The following is a 17961-nucleotide window of genomic DNA, read 5'->3' as shown; positions in this document are numbered from 1 at the left end:
TATATATATATATATAAATATATATATATTTTTTTATTTTTTTTTTTTTATTATCACACCGGCCGATTCCCACCAAGGCAGGGTGGCCCGAAAAAGAAAAACTTTCACCATCATTCACTCCATCACTGTCTTGCCAGAAGGGTGCTTTACACTACAGTTTTTAAACTGCAACATTAACACCCCTCCTTCAGAGTGCAGGCACTGTACTTCCCATCTCCAGGACTCAAGTCCGGCCTGCCGGTTTCCCTGAATCCCTTCATAAATGTTACTTTGCTCACACTCCAACAGCACGTCAAGTATTAAAAACCATTTGTCTCCATTCACTCCTATCAAACACGCTCACGCATGCCTGCTGGAAGTCCAAGCCCCTCGCACACAAAACCTCCTTTACCCCCTCCCTCCAACCCTTCCTAGGCCGACCCCTACCCCGCCTTCCTTCCACTACAGACTGATACACTCTTGAAGTCATTCTGTTTCGCTCCATTCTCTCTACATGTCCGAACCACCTCAACAACCCTTCCTCAGCCCTCTGGACAACAGTTTTGGTAATCCCGCACCTCCTCCTAACTTCCAAACTACGAATTCTCTGCATTATATTCACACCACACATTGCCCTCAGACATGACATCTCCACTGCCTCCAGCCTTCTCCTCGCTGCAACATTCATCACCCACGCTTCACACCCATATAAGAGCGTTGGTAAAACTATACTCTCATACATTCCCCTCTTTGCCTCCAAGGACAAAGTTCTTTGTCTCCACAGACTCCTAAGTGCACCACTCACTCTTTTTCCCTCATCAATTCTATGATTCACCTCATCTTTCATAGACCCATCCGCTGACACGTCCACTCCCAAATATCTGAATACGTTCACCTCCTCCATACTCTCTCCCTCCAATCTGATATTCAATCTTTCATCACCTAATCTTTTTGTTATCCTCATAACCTTACTCTTTCCTGTATTCACCTTTAATTTTCTTCTTTTGCACACCCTACCAAATTCATCCACCAATCTCTGCAACTTCTCTTCAGAATCTCCCAAGAGCACAGTGTCATCGGCAAAGAGCAGCTGTGACAACTCCCACTTTGTGTGTGATTCTTTATCTTTTAACTCCACGCCTCTTGCCAAGACCCTCGCATTTACTTCTCTTACAACCCCATCTATAAATATATTAAACAACCACGGTGACATCACACATCCTTGTCTAAGGCCTACTTTTACTGGGAAAAAATTTCCCTCTTTCCTACATACTCTAACTTGAGCCTCACTATCCTCGTAAAAACTCTTCACTGCTTTCAGTAACCTACCTCCTACACCATACACTTGCAACATCTGCCACATTGCCCCCCTATCCACCCTGTCATACGCCTTTTCCAAATCCATAAATGCCACAAAGACCTCTTTAGCCTTATCTAAATACTGTTCACTTATATGTTTCACTGTAAACACCTGGTCCACACACCCCCTACCTTTCCTAAAGCCTCCTTGTTCATCTGCTATCCTATTCTCCGTCTTACTCTTAATTCTTTCAATTATAACTCTACCATACACTTTACCAGGTACACTCAACAGACTTATCCCCCTATAATTTTTGCACTCTCTTTTATCCCCTTTGCCTTTATACAAAGGAACTATGCATGCTCTCTGCCAATCCCTAGGTACCTTACCCTCTTCCATACATTTATTAAATAATTGCACCAACCACTCCAAAACTATATCCCCACCTGCTTTTAACATTTCTATCTTTATCCCATCAATCCCGGCTGCCTTACCCCCTTTCATTTTACCTACTGCCTCACGAACTTCCCCCACACTCACAACTGGCTCTTCCTCACTCCTACAAGATGTTATTCCTCCTTGCCCTATACACGAAATCACAGCTTCCCTATCTTCATCAACATTTAACAATTCCTCAAAATATTCCTTCCATCTTCCCAATACCTCTACCTCTCCATTTAATAACTCTCCTCTCCTATTTTTAACTGACAAATCCATTTGTTCTCTAGGCTTTCTTAACTTGTTAATCTCACTCCAAAACTTTTTCTTATTTTCAACAAAATTTGTTGATAACATCTCACCCACTCTCTCATTTGCTCTCTTTTTACATTGCTTCACCACTCTCTTAACTTCTCTCTTTTTCTCCATATACTCTTCCCTCCTTGCATCACTTCTACTTTGTAAAAACTTCTCATATGCTAACTTTTTCTCCCTTACTACTCTCTTTACATCATCATTCCACCAATCGCTCCTCTTCCCTCCTGCACCCACTTTCCTGTAACCACAAACTTCTGCTGAACACTCTAACACTACATTTTTAAACCTACCCCATACCTCTTCGACCCCATTGCCTATGCTCTCATTAGCCCATCTATCCTCCAATAGCTGTTTATATCTTACCCTAACTGCCTCCTCTTTTAGTTTATAAACCTTCACCTCTCTCTTCCCTGATGCTTCTATTCTCCTTGTATCCCATCTACCTTTTACTCTCAGTGTAGCTACAACTAGAAAGTGATCTGATATATCTGTGGCCCCTCTATAAACATGTACATCCTGAAGTCTACTCAACAGTCTTTTATCTACCAATACATAATCCAACAAACTACTGTCATTTCGCCCTACATCATATCGTGTATACTTATTTATCCTCTTTTTCTTAAAATATGTATTACCTATAACTAAACCCCTTTCTATACAAAGTTCAATCAAAGGGCTCCCATTATCATTTACACCTGGCACCCCAAACTTACCTACCACACCCTCTCTAAAAGTTTCTCCTACTTTAGCATTCAAGTCCCCTACCACAATTACTCTCTCACTTGGTTCAAAGGCTCCTATACATTCACTTAACATCTCCCAAAATCTCTCTCTCTCCTCTGCATTCCTCTCTTCTCCAGGTGCATACACGCTTATTATGACCCACTTCTCGCATCCAACCTTTACTTTAATCCACATAATTCTTGAATTTACACATTCATATTCTCTTTTCTCCTTCCATAACTGATCATTTAACATTACTGCTACCCCTTCCTTTGCTCTAACTCTCTCAGATACTCCAGATTTAATCCCATTTATTTCCCCCCACTGAAACTCTCCTACCCCCTTCAGCTTTGTTTCGCTTAGGGCCAGGACATCCAACTTCTTTTCATTCATAACATCAGCAATCATCTGTTTCTTGTCATCCGCACTACATCCACGCACATTTAAGCAACCCAGTTTTATAAAGTTTTTCTTCTTCTCTTTTTTAGTAATTGTATACAGGAGAAGGGGTTACTAGCCCATTGCTCCCGGCATTTTAGTCGCCTCATACGACACGCATGGCTTACGGAGGAAAGATTCTTTTCCACTTCCCCATGGACAATAGAAGAAATAAAAAAGAACAAGAGCTATTTAGAAAAAGGAGAAAAACCTAGATGTATGTATATATATATATGCATGTGCGTGTCTGTGAAGTGTGACCAAAGTGTAAGTAGGAGTAGCAAGATATCCCTGTTATCTTAGCGTGTTTATGAGACAGAAAAAGAAACCAGCAATCCTACCATCATGCAAAACAGTTACAGGTTTTTGTTTCACAGTCATCTGGCAGGACGGTAGTACTTCCCTGGGTGGTTGCTGTCTACCAACCTACTACCTACTATATATATATATATATATATATATATATATATATATATATATATATATATATATATACTCAATGGCCACTTTATTAGGTACAAACTTCCCATTGTCTCCAGAACAACGTCGTGGTTTCAGGAACGTGCTGGAAATATTCCATAGACACTCTGGTCCATGTTGTCATGACAACATGATACACTTGCTCAATATTTCTCTGCTGGACATTGATGCTGCAGATCTTTCATTCCATCACATCCTGAAGTTTTACGCCAGATTCTGGCACTACAGTCTGCCTGTCGCACCTGACATCGCGATTCATCAGACCAGGTGACTTTTTTTTTTTTTTTTACTGTACAGGTGACCAGTTTTTGTGAGCCTATGCCCACTGTAGCCTCAGTTTCCTGTTCTTAGCTGACTGGAGTGGAAACCGGTGCGGTCTTATACTCCTGTCACCCATTCACTTCAGAGTTAAACGTCTTGTGCTTTCAATGATGTTCTCGTACACACAACTGTTGTAACACGTGGTTATTTTAATTATTATTATTATTATCAAGGGGACGCTAAACCCGTAGGATTATACATCGCCTGTGGGGGGGGGATTTGGAAGGTATTCAGGCTTAATTCAGGGAACTGGAGCACAGATCCATTTCCCTAGATCAAGAGCTCCTCACCAGCATCAAGGAACCATCCTTAAAGGCGTTCTTTGAATTACTGTCGCCTTTTCGTCAGCCTGTATCAGCCTGGTCATTCTTTCCCGACGTCTCTCGTTAACAAGGCGTTTTCGCCCATAGATCCGCCGCACACTCCATGTTTTCTGTTTTCTTCCATACATTTCCCTGGAAAATCTAGAGACTATTGTGTGTGAAAATCCCAGGGGATGATCAGTTTCTGAGACACTGAGACCAGCTCCTCTGTCTGGCACCAACAATCATTCCACGGTCAAAGTCGCTTAGATCATATCTCTTCCTCATTCTGATGTTCAATCTGAACAACAACTGAAAACCTCGTCACCCAGCGTTGACGTGCTGCCACGTGATTGGCTGCCTACATATATGTGCTGTAACGAACAGGTTCGCAGGTGTACCTAATAAAGTGGCCACTGTGTGCGTGTATATCTTGCCGAATAAGCCAAGAAGAGGTGTGGGTTGCATCCTGGGGGCAAAACTGACCTAATTTGCGGGAAATGCTCGGCATAACAAGGGGCTTTCTATTTACTAGTATGTCACTGATGTCAGCTATGGTCTGTATACCTTGTACATGTACTTGTAGTAAGTAAAGATATTTATTTATTACTGCTGCTGACTTTGCATTTGACTGAGGAAGACTACCGTGCAGGCGGAACGTTTCACTGGGACAGATACCCAAGTGTCGCACAGGTGCCTTAATCACCATAATATTGTTGGCTGGAAGACTTTTACTCTTTGCTGCCTAAATAAGCTGCAATCGTCAACATTTTCCTTTCACTCACACGACTAAGAAACAAGACCGATAAACAAGACTAAGAAAAACTTGAGTGAAAAGAGTGAAGACAGCAGGAGGTGAGTGAAGACAGCAGGAGGTGAGTGAAGACAGCAGGAGGCGAGTAAAGACACCAGGAGGCGAGTGAAGATACCAGGAGGCGAGTGAAGACAGCAGGAGGTGAGTGAAGACAGCAGGAGGTGAGTGAAGACAGCAGGAGGTGAGTGAAGGCAGCAGGAGGCGAGTGAAGGCAGCAGGAGGTGAGTGAAGACAGCAGGAGGCGAGTGAAGACACCAGGAGGCGAGTGAAGACAACAGGAGGCGAGTGAAGACAACAGAAGGCGAGTGAAGACAGCAGGAGGCGTGTGAAGATAGCAGTAGGCGACTCAACATCCCACTTAACACGAGGGTAACATTGCCCACAAGGTGGGCAGGGGACACTAAAAAAATCTATACCCAGCCTTGTCCCAGGATCAAGATTAATAAACTTTCGTGTGTGGGGTGAGAATTTTGACCGCCGAGGATGTGGTCCCAGGTGGCAGTCATGAGGAGCTTCATGCAAGGAAAGTGTAAGTGAACTTTCATGTAGTGTTGGGTCAGGGAGGTGGTCACCTGGGTGACGCTAACACTAACTGATCTTAAACCCAGGAAGTAAAAGTTGGCACACAACCTTTGCTACGTTATTAGGCTTGTTGTTACCCACCTGCTGTGTGTGTGTGTGTGTGTGTGTGTGTGTGTGTGTGTGTGTGTGTGTGTGTGTGTGTGTGTGTGTGTGTGTGTGTGTGTGTGTGTGTGTGTTCATCTAGTTGTGGCTGCAGGGGTCGATTCACATCTCCTGGCCCCGCCTCTTCACTGGTCGCTAATAGGTTCACGAGCTTTGTCATACCTTCTTAAAGCTAAGTATGGATCCTGCCTCCACTACATCACTTTCCAGATTGTTCCACTTCCTGATAACTCTATGACTGAAGAAATACTTCCTAACATCCCTGTGAATCATCTGAGTCTTCAACTTTCAGTTGTGATCCCTTGTTGCTGTGTCACATCTCTGAGACATTCTGTCCTTATCCACCTTATCAAGTCTTCTCAGTATTTTATACGTCGTTATCATGTTCCTCCCTATGGCTCAGGACCAGGCTTGCAGCCTGTCTAGATCCCTTTGTAGTCCTGCCTGATCCGTATCTGATTGAATTCTCCTCATTAGCTTCACATCGTCTTCAAACAGGGATACTTCTGAGTCTATCCCTTCTTGCATGCCATTCACGTACACCAGAAATAACACCGGTCTTAGGAATGACCCCTGTGGAACCCCGCTCGTCACAGGTGCCCACTCTGACACCTTATCACGTACCATGACTCGTTGTTGCCTTTCTGTTAGGTATTTTCTCATCCACTGCAGTACCTTTCCTGTTATACCTGCCCTATCCTCTAGCTTTTGCATTGTGTGCGTGTGTGTGTGTGTGTGTGTGTGTGTGTACTCACCTAATTGTGGTTGCAGGGGTCGATACTCAGCTCCTGGCCCCACCTCTTCACTGATCACTACTAGGTCCACTCTTTCTCTGCTTCCTGAGCTTTGTCATACCTCGTCTTAAAGCTATGTATGGCTCCTGCCTCCACTACGTCATTTGCTAAGCTATTCCACTTCCTGACGACTCTATGACTGAACAAATACTTCCTAACATCCCTATGACTCGTCTGTGTGTGTGTGTGTGCGTGTGTGTGCGTGTGTGTGTGTGTGTGTGTGTGTGTGTGTGTGTGTGTGTGTGTGTGTGTGTATGTGTGTTTTGAGTACCTGTGCGTGCACTCACCTGTATGTTGTTGCATGGGTCGAACCCTAGATCCTGGCACTGGCTCTTAATTTGTCGCTTGCCTGATTTATTCACTGCTTCGTGGGCCGTATCGTACCTGCTCTTCAAACTGCATATTGAGTCTGCCTCTGCCACTTCTCGGTCGAGGTGATTTTACTTCTTCACTACCCTGAGGCTAAATAAATATTTCCTGACATCCCTTTTACTCATCTGTGTCTTTAACTTCCAGCTCTGCTCCCCGAGTATCTGTCTCCTGCATTTTAAACAGCCTATATCTATGTACCTTATTAGTTCGAGTATTTTGTACGTTGTTATGGTATCTCCTCTCGTTCTTCTGTCTTTCAAATTCATAAGATCTTCTCTCTTAGCAGAGGTGTGCAACACTAGCCGTGTTACACACCTCTGCATTTTCTCTCCAGTTTCTTAATATGCCTTTTCAGGTTGTTTCTATACTGGTGCTGCATACTCAAAGATGGCTGAGACGTACGTTGTATGGTAGGCCAGGAATGACTCGTGAGATTCCTGGAGGCTGCTTTTAGAGTTATCAGGGGTTGATGTGAACCTTTAGGGGGTATACTAGGCACTAAGGTCTCTCCTGTGTGCTTCTCTGGGTGAGGTCTACAGCCTCTGCACTCCCTCCCCTCTCTCCTGAGCCTATACTCCGTGTCCAGTCTTCTTACCCCTCCCCCAGTCTTCATTACCTTGCATTTGTTGGAGTGGAATCCAAGCAACTACTTAGTGTCCCGTAGCTCGATTGCTAGTGCACTCAGCTCCCACATTGAAGTCCGTGGTTCGATCCCCTGTACGTGTGGAAACATTAGGATGTGTTACCTTATGACAGTTACTGTTCCTGCTCTCCTACCACTAGATAGGTACGTGGGCGTTAGTCGACCGGTGTGGGTTGCATCCTGGGGACAAAATTAACTTAACATGCCCGAAATGTTCTGCGTAACCAGAGACTTTGTATAGTATGTCATTGATGTTAGCTATGGTCTGTATAAGTTGTACCATGTACTTGTAGAAATATTATTATTATTATTATTATTATTATTATTATTATTATTATTATTATTATTATTATTATTATTATTATTATTATTATTATTATTATTATTATTATTGTTAGAGTGTGTCCAGATCTTGAGCAGTCATTGCCTAACCTCATCTGCTTTTTGTTATTAATTTTATATTATCCACAATTACATTATCAACATCTGACTCAGTCCGGTTTGGTATATTATACACATAAATTAAAAAAAATAAAACAGCACTGGTCCTAATACTAATCCTTGTGGTACCCCACATGTTACTCTTCCCCATCCTGACGTCTCTTCTCAGACAATCACTCTTTGCTTCCTGTTCCTTAAGTACTCTGATGCACCCGAGTATCTTGTTATTCCTTCCTGCACTTCAAGTTTGCGTCCTGGCCTTCCATCCATTCGTTTCTCTCTCTCTAACAAGTTGGTAAGACAAAACTTGCCCGTACTGGTTGCTCCTCATAAAAGCCACTCTCTCGAAGCGGTCTACCACTCTCTTTCTGTGTGTGTGTGTGTGTGGGAGAGTGCTTGTCATCTACCGCTAGTCTGTTGCATGACTCGTCCACGGGAGCTGGTGTAGTGCGCGGGTAACGTCGCACATGACTTGCGCCCTCCAGACGATGGTTGATCTCTTGGGTTCTTCCAGATGATCCGTGATCCATTATGGAGACGAGTGACACACATGTTTGATTATTGGCGCAGGTACTGGTGAGGACTTACAGGTACACACAGGTCCTGCAAGAGGGAGCAAATGCACTGTGTGTGCCACTAACAACAATCTTCAGTAAATCTATCTAAGAAGGGCAACTGTCTGAGGTGTAGAAGACAGCAAATGTAGTCCCGATTTCTAAAAAATGAGAGACAGGCTACTCTTAATTACAGACCTGTTGCTGACATGTAAAATACGTAAAGCTATGCAGAAGGTTATCGGGAGAAGAGTGGTAGAGCACCTAGAAAGGAATGGACTCATATATGACAACCGGCACGACTTCAGGGAAGGAAAATCCTGTGTAACAAAACTTTTGGAATTCTATGGCAAGGTAACAGAAGTAAGACAAAAAAGAGAGGGATGGGTAGACTACATCTTCTTGGACTGTAAGAAGGCTATTGACACAGTACCACAAAGACTGGTTGGAAAGCTAGAGGAGCAGGCAGGAACAGATGGGAAAAGTACTACAAGGGTTCATTGAATACCTGACAGGAAGAACACAACGGTATCCCTGTTCGCAGACGATGTGAAGGTAATGGCGAGAATACAAGCGGACGAGGATTAGGTAAGCCTACAAGGGGATCTGTGGAAATAAATGGTATAAAATACCGACACAATGGCAATATAAACACAAATGCAGTATAATGTGATCCTTTATTGACTACGTTTCGCCCACACAGTGGGCTTTTTCAAGTCAAACTTGACTTGAAAAAGCCCACTGTGTGGGCGAAACGTAGTCAATAAAGGATCACATTATACTGCATTTGTGTTTATATTGCCAAGGGGATCTTTACAGGCTGCAAGTCTAGTCCGACAAATGGCTCCTGGAGTTTAACCCCAGCAAGTACAACGTTATGAAGCTTGTGGAAGGACAAAGAAGATCGTAGACGGAGTAAAACCTAAGAGGTTGCTGCAAAACTCACTCATGGAAAAGGATCTTGGGGTGAGCATAATACCGAGCACATCTTCTGAGGGGTACATCAACCAAATAACTACTGCAACATATGTGCGCCTGGCAAACCTGAGAATAGCGTTTCGACATTTAAGTAAGGAGTCATTCACGACACTACACCGTGTACGTCAGGTCCACATCGGAGATACGCAGCACCAGTGTAGAACCCACACCTGGTCGAACAGGTTCAAGAAATTAGAGAAAGTGCAAAGGTTTGCAACAAGACTAATCCCGGAGTTCCCTACCTCACCTACGAGAAGAAGTTAAGGGAACTCAATATAACACCGAAGGACAGGAGAGGCAGGGGAGGGACATGATAACATCATATAAAATACTGAGAGGAACTGACAAAGTGGATAGGGACAGGATGTTTGAGGTGTGACACAGCAACAAGAAGTCACAACTGGAAGTTCAAAACTCGTGTGGATCACAGGGATGTTAAGAAGTACTTGTTCAGCCATAGAGTTGTCAGGAAGTGGAACAATCTGGAGAGTGATGTAGTGGAGGCAGAGTCCATACTTAGCTTTAAGAAGAGGTATGATAAAGCTCATGGAGTAGAAAGAGTGATCTAGTAGCGACTAGTGAAGAGGCGGGGCCAGGAGCTGTGACTTGACCCCTGTAACCACAACTGAGTACAGGTGTACACACAGGTGCACATACATGTATACATACAGGTACACACAGGTACACACACAGGTGTACACACAGGTATGCACAGGTGCTCACACAGGTGCACTTACAGATACATATAGGTACACACATGTGTACACACATGTGTACACACACAGGTGTACACACAGGTGTACGCACGTGTACACACGCGTACACATATGTGTACCTGTGTGTACACCTGTGTGTGCATTTGTGTGTAGACACATGTGTACACACAGGTACACACATGTGTACACACAGGTACTCACATGTGTACACAAAGGTACTCACATGTGTACACACAGGTACTCACATGTGTACACACAGGTACACACCTGTGTACACACAGGTACTCACATGTGTACACACAGGTACTCACATGTTTATACACAGGTACCCACATGTGTACACACAGGTACTCACATGTGTACACACAGGTACTCACATGTGTACACACAGGTATACACACAGGTATACACACAGGTACACACATGTGTACACACAGGTACTCACATGTGTACACACAGGTACTCACATGTGTACACACAGGTACTCACATGTGTACACACAGGTACTCACATGTGTACACACAGGTACTCACATGTGTACACACAGGTACGCACAGGTTCACACAGGTATACACACAGGTATACACACAGGTATACACACAGGTATACACACAGGTATACACAGGTACGCACAGGTTCACACAGGTATACACACAGGTATACACACAGGTATACACACAGGTATACACACAGGTACGCACAGGTTCACACAGGTATACACACAGGTATACACACAGGTATACACACAGGTATACACACAGGTATACACACAGGTACGCACAGGTTCACACAGGTATACACACAGGTATACACACAGGTATACACACAGGTACGCACAGGTTTACACAGGTATACACACAGGTATACATATCATGTGGGAGTTCGATACGTGGATTAGGGTAGAAATACTCACGTAGGCTGTTATACGTGTAATTACTGTTATGTGGACAGAGCCCTTGCCAGCCGTGCCTATCTCCTTGCTTCCACTCGTAACACTGGCTAGGCGGCTGGCCAGTACCCCGCAGTGGGTGTTTTGAAATAGTGTCAGCTCAGCACAATATGAAGACGTGACTCAAGACGGTTGGTCGTGAGTCAACGGACACTGGTTACTGGTAACTGGTTACTACGTTACTACTACTGAGATTACTGGTAACTGGTTACTACGTTACTACTACTGAGAGCTCGGCGACGCTAACGTATGTCGTCCCGACATACAACTAATACAAACTAGAGATGGCAGGTATACGGCTTGGGCTGATTCTATACAATGTCAAAGTACACAACATGAACATTATAGATACATAAGTAGAACATTGGAATGAAAGCTTACGTAACTGAAACTGTAATGTAATACAAGGTATACTATAGTACAACTTAAAACTCAACAAATGAACAACGAACTCAACATTGAGATTACAAGTGATAAAAACAAAAATTTTGATCGATCGATCTGTATTCGTGTGATCTACGGATTCTGAGGAAGGAATATATACAAAGAAAGAGTGTTTAACAGAAAGGCAGATTCGGTGCACGCAAATCTAGACTGTTAACTCTCAGAATGCGGAGAGAACATGAACACAAAAAAAAAATTCTTGAATACTGATAAGTTGATACTGTAATTATTCATCTATACAGGTTATTTACATTTAACCCCAACTCTGCTAGGGTAAGATTGGCATATGCAGAATGGGTGTCATCTCTGGGAGGATCAAACTCTGTAGCATTGGCTAACTCATGCTGTATTTGAGGCAAATCTGAATTGGAAGTTACAAATGATACTTGAGGATTTCTCAATACCTGTCGTGTACGCAGGGAATAACGACATTCAGGTTGATCATCTGACTGAGTATCAGAGGAAGAGAGTACAGGATCAGGAGGATTGTCAGAGTCTGTCACATTAGTCTGGGTTGGAACATCATTATCATCACATACTAACTTCATATGATCCAAATGCGATTCTTTATACTGACCAGTACTAATCTCTCTAACCTTATACTTATTACCAGTGATATGTTCAACTACTCGATAAGGACCAACAAACCTTTGATCAAGCTTTGGCATAGCAGACGTTTTGTTAAAATTAGTCAGCATAACTCTCGAACCTACTTTGATTTTGGATGGCTTTACTCGAGTATTTGCGACTCTTGTAAATTCTGCTGTTGATTTATGAAGTGTTTCACGGATTCTTCTAAAAACACTTTGAGCTAAGCTGGTACGAGTTGCTACGAAATCATCAGGGTTATAATTTGGTTTCGGATTAGAATATAACAACTCATAAGGCAAACGTTTATCTACACCATACAATGCATAATGTGGAGTGTCACCTATAGAAACATTGTAAGCAGAATTTATAGCACACTGCACATCAGGTATAACTTCATCCCAAGTTTCACTATTGGGATTGATAGTGGCTCTCAAGACATCAAGTACTTTCTTATTGGTTCGTTCCGCGAACCCATTGCTGGCAGGATGATGAGGAACAATGGTGGATTTAGAGATCTTGTACAAGGTACACAAATTTTCAAGAATTTCATTACAGAATTCACCTCCATTATCTGTTACTAGGGACTTAGGGGTGGTATGCCTGCAGATAATGCGTTCTTTAAACGCTTTAGCTACTGTCTCGGCAGTCTTGTCTGCAATAGGAACTAACTCGCAATATCTGGTGAAATGGTCTACCATAACACACAGATGTTTGTTACCTTGGAGGGAACATTGGAAATTAGTTAACAAATCTAGCGCAACTCTTTCCCAAGGTTCGCTAGTAGTTGGATACACTTGGATTGGATTAGGACCATTAGCATTGCCTTTATGTTGCATGCAGACACTACATTTCCTAACATACTCAGAAATATCAGTTGCCATACGAGGCCAAAAGTATTTCAATCTGGCTTGTTTTACTGAACGATCCATACCAGGGTGTGCAACACCTGGTACATCGTGAACTAGCTGTAAGGCTACATTCACTAGTGACTGTGGAATTACTAACTGGTATACTCTTCTGCTAGGAGTACCCAACTCGGCTGTTCGATACAGTAATTCGTGGTTCATGAGAAAGTCACTGATGGTGCTGGTGGCTTCACAGTCAGAATGATCTTCCTGGAGCAGGAATCGAATCACACCAGACCACATGGGATCGGTTCTTTCTTACTGGAAGGAATGAACAAACTCGGAGGAGTGGATGACTCCCCCCGGTTGAAAAAAAGAAAATTAACGCTATAACACGCAATATGAGCAAGGGAGAACGAATCTACTATCTCAAACTACAAGCACAGGAGAAAAGAAATGAACACGGTGAACAATGCTGATATTCTGAGTCGCACACAGTGACATGAGGTATCAGCTATAAACTTCACTTGCAAACATTAACAACATGGAAGTTACTCGAGAAATAACTTCTTACAATGCACTGATTACTGTCAACTAGGATGGGATCACAATCTGAAACACAAGGGACAACAACAACACTCAAGTGAGCACACTAGCCACAGAAACGTCTTTCTGCAATGGCTGGTGGCATCAGCAAGAGATGGCATAACTCGTTGCAAGTAAAGTTCTTCTCAAAGCGTCCCCTGGGAAGGAACGAATACTTGAACAAGTCGCCATCGCAAGGATAGTAAGCACTATCCTGCGTGCACGATATTGTGGCTGGAGTCCAGACAGGAGTGACAGCATTACTAGTGCCTGACCGCTCGGCTACGTTAATAAGTAATTCACGGATCTATAGGAACTTAATCTGAACTTCACATTTCGCAGCACTTTAACAAATCTCAGATACAAGCTGTGAGAACAAACACATTGCTCAAGGGCTAGGTATTGTCTTTCAGTCAGTAAGGGAATGTTGGTACTGTAGACTGATTCATATTGACTTTGACAGGCATGATACACTAAGTGAACATTCAAAAGTGACTGGGACATGACCGCAAACCATGCTTCAAGACTATGTACATGGCCATTGAATAAAGGTAACGCATCAAGGGAATCACGAGTATAACTATAATATCTCGGTGTCTGAGTCGGTCTGTCAGTCGGTAAGGAACTGTGAGGACTGATGACAGGACCAGCAGTAGTAGCCTGAGAGGTCTGAGTGTCGACATTCACTAAAGTATCACTTGACGGTATGTGAGACATAATGGCAAAGTAGCACGAGAACAAATAAGGCAAAAATAATGAACAATAAAAATGATATAAAATTCTAGAATTGAAATGAAAAGATATACAACTAATTCTGCAGAATAATGTTTAAATACACTGCAAGAGGAATGAAAACTCAATTTAAAGGACTATTGACCAAGGGAAAAAAATTTATATTGAAATATACAAGTAAAAATATTACTGGAGACTGAATTAAATTCAAAATGAGCTGTCTTTACTCTTGCTAATAAAGAAATTAATTAATTAAATTTTTAAATCAATGTGAAAGTGTCAAATAAAATTATTAAATTGTAACTGGGGAATTTTAAATATTTTCTAAGAATGCATAGACAAAATTAAAATATAATTCACAAGATATCAATAAAAGAAAATAATTCACTGCAGAACAAGTTCAAAAATAATTCACTTCAGAACAAGTGCAACAAAATAAAGTATAGAAATAATCACTGCAGTAATACAGTGTCACTGGGAAAACTCAGGTAAATTAATGAATTAAAATTATGAAGATCAAAAAAATAAACTGATTGAACACTTTAACTCTTAATTGTAAATTAGACAAAACAATTTACTCAAACAGAGTATGAAAAACACTTTACGTTAAAAGTAATTGAAATTGCATCAAGAGTGAATTTGTTCAAGAATATAAAAATATAAAATAAAACACAGGAACAAAACAGGGAATATAACACTTACAGTGACGGAGCACACTTCTTAAATTAATATTCTTACAACAAAATCCTGCTGTGACTGATACAACAAAAATCTTGCTGTGACTGATACGACAAAAATTTTGCTGGCAAAAATAATGGTACACAGTCTGCGAAAAAATTAGAGAAATGAGACACTGTTGGCATACGAAAAAAAATGACACACATAGAAATAAATGGAAAATTTGGTATACTGGGGTAAATATCACTGCAGAATACAACGCTGAAAGAATACAATAAAAAAAAATTGAATCACTTCACACAGGTGACTGACTGGTACACTACACAATAATACTTACTACAGACAGGAGTAGCATAAAGAAAAACACAGCAGAAAAATATAAGATAAGTGAAAACACTGAAAAATTATTCTAAAAATACTGAGTCAAAGAAAATACTGCGTTTACACTGAAAAACACAAGGTTTAGAGTACACAAACAATTTACTATAAATATCTCACACACGCAAATGTCTTTAAATGCAAGAAAAATTGTTTCAAGAAAATTATCACTGAAGTCGGGAGTAGAAGACGGACGGTGAGTACTGTTGGGGGGGCGGGTGTCTGGTGTCCCGCGCGGTGATGGCTGACGTCACCTACATTCACTGTTGTCGTGAAGAAATGTGCGTTCTAGACGAACTCACATAACTGGCTTTATCTCGTTGGCACCAGCTACAATCTCTTGACCAATTATGTGAGCCAAAACAGTACTAGGACCCGGTACAAGGGTGCAAACAACCACAAGTATATAGGGTGGATGGCTGGTGGTGGTGGGAGAGTGGTGGGTATGACTCTCGCTGAGGTACTGCCGCGCACCCCGGGTGGTGGGAGAGTGGTGGTGGGGGGGGGGACGGTGAGGCTGCCGCGTACCCCACTCACCCACGAAGATGTCTAACAACCCACTCTAAGCCACAGGAATGGTAAAAACCACTCTTAGCATCCAACAGGGAGCACAGCGATATAGACAATACCTCAGAGGAGCTTGGCTTACTTCTTACTGCGTGGCTTACTTCTCTCTCTCAGCTGGGTTAGAAGCTGGGTTGGCTGACTGGCTTACCCCACGAGAATGGATGACTGGAAGACGTGTAACGATGCACAAAGCACGGAGGAGCAGTTGGATGACAGGAGACAGGCTGGATGATAGGCTGACTGGCGTTCACTTCCACAGTCTGGCTTACTGACTGGCTTAATTGCAAAATCCGGGTCAACCCCTCGGAGATGAAGCAATTAGCACACGAACTAAGCCAGGAAGCTTGAAACGGCTGCAACAGGCTTGCAGGCAGTAGGTAGTGAGTGAGGGTATAAGCTGCTGGCTGGAGGGTGTGAGGGGAGGGCATTCACCGTTGACCCTGCCGGCCACTCACAACAGTCTTCAAACGCCTTGAATTACCCTTAAAAACGTAAATCCACGCTCCACACCGCTGTACACCATTTATCATGTGGGAGTTCGATACGTGGATTAGGGTAGAAATACTCACGTAGGCTGTTATACGTGTAATTACTGTTATGTGGACAGAGCCCTTGCCAGCCGTGCCTATCTCCTTGCTTCCACTCGTAACACTGGCTAGGCGGCTGGCCAGTACCCCGCAGTGGGTGTTTTGAAATAGTGTCAGGTCAGCACAATATGAAGACGTGACTCAAGACGGTTGGTCGTGAGTCAACGGACACTGGTTACTGGTAACTGGTTACTACGTTACTACTACTGAGATTACTGGTAACTGGTTACTACGTTACTACTACTGAGATACACACAGGTATACACACAGGTACGCACAGGTTCACACAGGTATACACACAGGTATACACACAGGTACGCACAGGTTCACACAGGTATACACACAGGTATACACACAGGTATACACACAGGTACGCACAGGTTCACACAGGTATACACACAGGTATACACACAGGTATACACACAGGTACGCACAGGTTCACACAGGTATACACACAGGTATACACACAGGTATACACACAGGTACGCACAGGTTCACACAGGTATACACACAGGTATACACACAGGTATACACACAGGTATACACAAAACTGAAGATACAATCTACATTTCCACTCAAGAAATAAATAATCTCATTTAACAAATTACTAATTTTTTCCCTCTATATTATCTCATTACCAGATTATTAATTATTTTATGAATCCAGATGACTTTATGTTATTAATTACTTGGCTCAAAAAAACTCAAACGATAAATCGGGGTTCCACAATAAAATAGTTGATTACTTTGTGTGTCAGTCAGTGTCTCTGTCTGTCTCTCTGTCAGTCTGTCAGTCTGTCAGTCAGGGTGACCCTGTGTAACAACTCCAGCAGAGTACAGGTAATCATAGTTCAAGCGGCACTCTGGGCTGCAACATCCACCTCCGGTCATCAGAGTGCAGTCACTCTGCTTCCCCCACCTCCAGGACTCCGGGTCCAGTTAGGTATCTTTATTCCGAAACGTTGCACCTGCACAGTAGGTTTCTTCAGACGAAAATTAGACACATGTGTAACGTATGGCTAATTTACTGTAGACGTTTCGCCATCCAGTGGCTTTATCAGTGCAAATTCAAGGACATAATTATGAGACAGCAGAACTGTATACAAAAGATGATTAATCAGTCCGTCAATCTTGGTGTGCTGAGAACCGTAGTCATATACAGTCGAGTACAAAAGAATGAGCAGAAACAGTTGAGTTGTAAAGACGATATCATCAGTCCATCATCCTTGAAGACGTAACTTTGAGGTGGTCAGTCCCTCAGCCTGAAGAAGTTTGAGATGGTCAGTCCCTTAGCCTGGAGAAGAGGTTTGC

Source organism: Cherax quadricarinatus, chromosome 15 (genome assembly GCF_038502225.1).
Source record: "Cherax quadricarinatus isolate ZL_2023a chromosome 15, ASM3850222v1, whole genome shotgun sequence".
In the NCBI taxonomy this organism is placed as follows: Eukaryota; Metazoa; Arthropoda; class Malacostraca; order Decapoda; family Parastacidae; genus Cherax; species Cherax quadricarinatus.
Note: the sequence above shows the minus strand (reverse complement) of the source record.